Below are 6,197 nucleotides of genomic sequence, written 5' to 3'. Positions count from 1 at the left end.
AGACTTTTGAGACTGTCTGCCTGAAGTTGTGTCCCCAAGCACGCTGTTCAGCCATCTGGATAAGCTGTCTGATTTTCAGACATTCTGAGCCTTTTACAATTCCCATGTGATTCTGCAAACAGAAAATCTTGGCCTCTGAGCTATGCTGTTAAATTAAGCAGCACCAGGTCTGGCTGTGATTACTAGAGCTAGAAAAACCTCCATTTGTGTTCCACTGCATGCCAGGCAGAGCTGGCTGGTGTCCCGAGCAGACCTGTGCTAGGTTGCCTTTTCAAGCAAATTTGCACAGCTGTACTCAAAACAACCCCCAAAAATGTGGCCCCACATGTAAAAATACTGTGATAGGACTCTCGTAACTCCAGTATCAATGCAAACCAGCTCTGAAACTGATGGAGGTACAAGCACTGGAAGTGGTGAAACAAGCAGTGGTGGAAAATTCTGCTAGGATATGGAAATCTGAGGAATTTGACATGCTCTGAGAAGTGGAATTGAATTTTCTGATGTTTCAGCTCATGAGATGGAAGAAAAAGTCCTGCTTCAGCACATGTTTCTAGTTTGTATACTAAACTGCTTTCACTTTGATGTTCTTTAATATACAAACATTGTTCAATTCTGCATTACAACCCAAAACACAAACACTCCCATTTTGTCAAAATGAAATCACAGGCTTGAGACAAGGTTTCTCTTCATAAAATAAATTCAGAAGGTTTGTTCCAGCTTCAAATGAATCAACGAGGAAAATCTTTAAATCTTTCATGGAACAGAACTTTCTTCCTCCAGACATATGTCAGCAGCTGCTGCAGCTGGTGCGTCTGCCTGGATCAAAGGGATCAGGAAGGGGTGGTGAGACGGCGTAGCATTCATCCAGCATGTGATAGTGAGACCAAGGGTTAGTGCCTGGAATCATGATGTCATCATATAAATAATAGAAAATCATCAGAGTCAAGGGAGACCTTTGTGTCTGTTTCCTGGTTTGGAGAATATTTATTTTGCAAACTGGCTGTGGAAATATTTAAGCACAGGTTACAGACAGTAAAACCTTTACATTTCAATGGGTGCTTTGATTTAATCAGTAATAAAGAGTTTAAAAGTTAGACTGATATTTCTGCAGATATGCTCTTCTTGCATATAGAGATCTGAATATTTGAATCACCAAACGCGATACTTGGCACGATGGCTTTTAGAATTATACTGTTCTTGTTCTCTGTTTTTTCAGGGAACATTATGCTACCAAGGTTAATTCAAAGTCATGAAAAATTTGCCACCTCCCAGGCTGCTTAGCTAAAACATGGCCAGTGAGTTCATGTGACTTTGAACTCAGGCTGCTCTCCTCCCTCAGCTTTAGCTCTTTAATGGTGTCTTTTTGTTGATTCATTGCCTGCGAGTGCAGAGATAAGCCTTCCTTTTCCTTGTGGCTCAAATCCTTGGTGAGCACAATATGGCCTGTATGATTCAGCTGTCTGAACACCAGAGCTCCCTGAATTTGGAAATGAAGCATCCCATGCCCATCAAGTTCCAGATAATCAATGGAAGCAGTTTAAAAGTTACAAGTTGCAGTCCTGTGTCTTGAAAGAGAACCAAGATGGGTGCTGGTTTACCTTAGCATGCTGGGTCACAGTTTATGGCAGCGTGGGAGTGTTTGAGACACTTAGCCATGCCTGCAGCTTGGGAGGGAACCTCCAAAAAGAGGGATAGAGAGAAGGGCAGGTGGTCAGGTCAGCTCTCCCATACTTGCCGTAGGCCTGTTAGTGAGTCATAGCCCTCACCCCCTGAAGTCATTAAAGCCTGGCTGTCTCTGCTGCTCTGACTCTCGCTGCCAATGTGGGTGTCAGCCGCCAGCCCTGCAAACTGCCTGCACTCCCTGGATCGGGTGTAGTGAGCCACTGGGTACTGACATTCGGGAAGCAAGAGAAAAAGCTTTGCTTCAGGACACTCGTCTTGGCTTGGTTTGTGTATGTACCTGCCCAGTGCTTTGCAGAATGTCTTTTGTCAGAAAAATATCACTTTGAAACAAAATACAGTCATTTTTGGTAGCAAAACTCTAGGTGTGATACTGGGAGTGGGTTCTTTGAAAGGTGAAGGGAATGTTATCACTGTCTAGAATTTTCTCAAGGGAGGTTGGGGCTGCTCAGGCAAGCACAAGTCACCTGAAGTGATCAGTTCAGTGATCGTAGAACAAGAAGTACAGGCACAACCTGGACCACTAGAATGAGTCAAAAACTTTTTCATCATACAGGTAAACAAATCTTGAAGAAGGCCTCAGAGATGCAGGGAATCTCTGCACTCTGAGATTTTCAATACTCAGCCAGGAAAGTGCCTGAGCAACCTGGTCTCACCTACTTGGAACAGGGTGTTGGACTGCACAAACTCTACTTGGGTGTCCATCCCAGAATTCTTATTTTTATCATACTACAAATGTGACTAGATGAAGCCCATATGTGCTCCTCAAAAACAAACAAACAAACAAACAAACAAACAAGAAAAGTAGCAGCAGTCCTGCCCTCCTTGCTTGCATCTCTGCTCCTAGACATGTGTTGCCTTCTCCACCATGTTTATTGAGCCTTCCATCGGGCTGCCTTGGCTCCCAGCCCCAGGGTGCTGTCAGGAGTTGGTGCAGGCTCAGGGCATGTCAAGTCCGTCAGACTGAGGGTGGTGACAGTGTTTGGAGTGGTCGGGATGTGGCAGAGAAGGACCCTTCTTCCTTTCAGCGATGATGACCTGTTCGATTTCAGCTCGGGACAATGCATCCAGCCTGGAGCCCAGCGAGGTGCCCGCGGTGTGGGCCATTCACACAGCGAAAAGCACATCACTTGCAGACACAGCAGCATCGGTCAGACGCTGCAGCAGCGGTGCCGCTCCTCGTTTGTGGGGTGATTATGCCTAAAGAGATCCCAGCAAATATTAGGAGCGCTACATACCTGAGTGCCCACGGTACAGGCACTAGAAGAGGTTTCACTCTTTTCCGAGGAGCTATTCCAGGGTAGCTGCGCAGGGACCTGCTCCATCCCAGACCTGTCGCTGCCATCCAGCGGGCTCTGCTGGAAGTGCCGGGTCCTGAGTCCTTCCCTGCCTTTGGCGGGCGGTGGGTCCTGTCCCTGCTGTGCTCTGTCCCACGGCCTTTGCAGAGGGAGTGCGGCTGCCAGGCCACTGCCCAGCAGAGCCCAGGGGCCTTGCGCCAGCGCGGGAGCGCGGGTGACCAGCGTGTCTTTTATCACCAGAGACCAAAGATGCTGCATTTATCCCCTGTTACATGAGACTGCTAAGAGAAAGCAGATTTAGGGTGTTTTTTTCTCCTCAAGGAGAGTAATCCAAAGCATTTAGATACAATTTCTGAGCAGGATGTGTCATTTAACCCCAGCCAGAAACTTGGCCACCCAGCCTCCCCCACCACCAGTGGGATGGGGGAGACAATTGTAAAAGTGAGAAAGCTCGTAGGCTGAGGTAAAGACAATTCAACAGGCAAAGCAAAAGCTGTGCACAGAAGCAAAGCAAACAAGGAATCCATCCACCACTCCCCATGGGCAGGCAGGTTTGGCCATCCCCAGGAAAGCCAGGTCCAATCACATGTAGTGGTGACTTGGGAAGAAAAACATAACCAGTCTCACTGTCCCCTCTGATTCCTTCTTCTCCCTCTGTTTTATATACTGGACATGGTGCCATAGGGTATGGAATGTCTCTTTGGTCATCTGGGGTCAGCTCTCCTATCTGTGTCCCTTCCCAGCTCCCTGGTACCCACAGCCCCCTTGGTGGTGGGCTGGGATGAGGAGCAGAAAAGTCCTTGGCTCTGTGCAAGTGCTGCTGAGCAAAAACGACATCATCCCTGTGTTAGCAGCACTGCTTCCAGCACGAGTCCAAACCACATCTTCATACCTGCTACTGTGAAGACAATTAACTCTACCCCAGCCAAAGCCAGCACACAGGATGGCTACACCGAGAAGACTGAATACATCCCCACAGGGCAAAAGACCATTTTGTGAGCTCCTGCTTTCACAGTTTGCAAGCTGCTGGTGTGGGTGGTTTTCTTCAGACACACAGAGGACCATCTGGCAGCAGCAGGCTGGGGTGAGCTCTAAGAAGGCTTCTGCTAGACTGGGTTGCCGCTGACAGCAGCTTTTCCAAAGGAGTAATACTCACAGTAATGAGTAATTCAGACCCTGAACCAGAGCTCTGTCCTACAGGTAGGGATGGGAACCACTGGTCAGGGAGGGGACTGGGGCTTTCTGCGCGCTGGAGGGGGCAAGCGCCTGTGTGAGCGTGGACTCGGGGACCGCATCCCTGCTCCCAGGCATCACTAGAGGGAGACGGAGCACTGTCCGGAGGAAGCTCCTCCAGCACCATTTTCCATACCTTTTCTTTCTGTCTGCGGTTATTAGTGGGAAATACGACATGGCGGAACACGCTGGAGCACACCGGGCTCGCTGGGCCCTTGGCATCTCCTGCTGGGACCCCGCTGGGCTGGCCTCGCCTGGCACCTGGGTCACCGAGCCTGCCCCAGCACGAACACACACGGCGTGTACAGGAGCGACTCTGTTGGGTCTGTAGCCAGCGTGTCAGAGCGAACAAGGAAGAGGAGTGGGCTGTGAAGGGCTTGGGAGGCTGAAGGGAAAAGCAGAAAGAGGTGCCACCAAGCAGAAGTGACAGTGCAGGGGACGTGAAGAACTGAGCATGGCTGAATTGCAGGAAGAAAACAGGGTTTGAAGACAAAAATCTGTTCTTGCTGATTTAGATGCAGCCAGGAGCGACCACTTTTCTCATGCACAACATATATCCAGGTTAAAGCAGTGGGTGGGTGGGAGCTGAGAGGAGCCAGAGGGAGGACAGCAGGTGGTGGCAGCCGCTCCTGCCCGGTCACACCAGATCAGAAGGGACCATCAGACAGAACTGGGGCTTACCTCACAGAACTTTGAAGGTGAAGTTGTTAGAAGCTGTCTCATCTCCCGGTCCAAACAGCAGAGAGAGACACCCACAAAAGGCTGTCCCTTGTGGCTGATGTCTGACACAGATGGTGTGATTCATTCTCTCAGTTCACTGTCTGAATTGCCTGCAGAAGGAGCCTGCACACCCCACCAAGAAGAGCTGCCTTGTTGCTGGACAGACTGAGCAAAGCTAATTGGATCTGCTGTGTATCTTTGCCCACTCCACACCAACCTGTTTCTCCTCCATCAAGCATAAACAAGCACATTTTCTAGCAGGGCATCTGCCAGGCACACCAAAGACTGGGCAGTGCACTATTTGCACAGATTTTTTTAGTTCCTGATTTCAATTCACCTGGACGTACGTTCAGGTAACAAGTCCTCGCAAGTTGTTTCTCTCTTAGTGTTTCCTCCACATGAGTTTGTTTAATCCCTGTATTCAAATATACTCTCAATTTACATTTTGAAAGCATTTTTAATATTTTCTGTCCTCTCACAATGCCCAAGTCTTTTGAAATCTTTGAAAACAACATGGCCAGCGGAACAGTCTGCCTGGTTCCAGAGATGGACTCATCAGCACTACTCCCAGGCTCGAGGTCACCTCACTGATCACACGTGTATTTCCCTTGGGTGCAAATTCAGTTTTATCACATCACTCTGGGAGCTTTTGCTGACCTGTTGATCCACTGTGACTGTTGTGTTGTTTTACTGCCGTGGTTCCCTACATATGAGACTTCACAGCATATGTCTCATATTTTTGTTTACAGCTTTGTAAGTTTACTTTGATTGTGTTAGAAATACATTTTTATGTGACACTCCTAAGAGAAATACTGTAGTATTGGAAATTTTGCCCCAGATTTTTTTCTATTTTGTGAAATAAGGACTTTTGAGAACATTTAATTATGTGTCTTATTTAACTTCCTATGTCTCCTTTATTTCTGCATTCCATTTGCTTCTCTTCTGCATTTTATTTGCCTCTCCTTGCTTTTTTTAGAACAGATGTGCAGATACAAATGAATCTGCATATCTCAACTATTTGTCTCCTAGTCTTTGTCATGCGGATTCTATTCCAAATTTAAAACTTAGGCAAGTTGAAGTGCTTGCATTTTGAAGTATGTATGGCACATTGCACAAGAAGATTATTAGCAAACAGCATGTGATCCAGCTATCATGCTGTTCTCAGCAGTTATTTTTCTCTGGCATATTTTGTATGTAATTCTGGTGTAATTCTATCTTATGTATAAAAAGTGCTACAAATTCTATTTGAGATATTCTGGTGTTTCC

The 6,197-nt window shown here is 47.3% G+C and overlaps 1 long non-coding RNA gene across 1 annotated transcript; it reads right to left on the bottom strand.

Moving 5' to 3' along the window:
• Positions 1 to 968: 968 nt before the first annotated feature.
• Positions 969 to 5,616, bottom strand: LOC119695696. The gene is made up of 3 exons (XR_005255339.1): positions 4,893 to 5,616; positions 3,013 to 3,259; positions 969 to 2,880 (listed from the first exon to the last, which is right to left on the bottom strand). It is a non-coding gene; the product is annotated as an uncharacterized LOC119695696 (long non-coding RNA).
• Between the last annotated feature and the right edge of the window lie 581 nt (positions 5,617 to 6,197).

Source organism: Motacilla alba, chromosome Z, assembly GCF_015832195.1.
Source record: "Motacilla alba alba isolate MOTALB_02 chromosome Z, Motacilla_alba_V1.0_pri, whole genome shotgun sequence".
NCBI lineage: Eukaryota > Metazoa > Chordata > Aves > Passeriformes > Motacillidae > Motacilla > Motacilla alba.
This window is presented reverse-complemented; position numbering and strand designations above follow the sequence as displayed.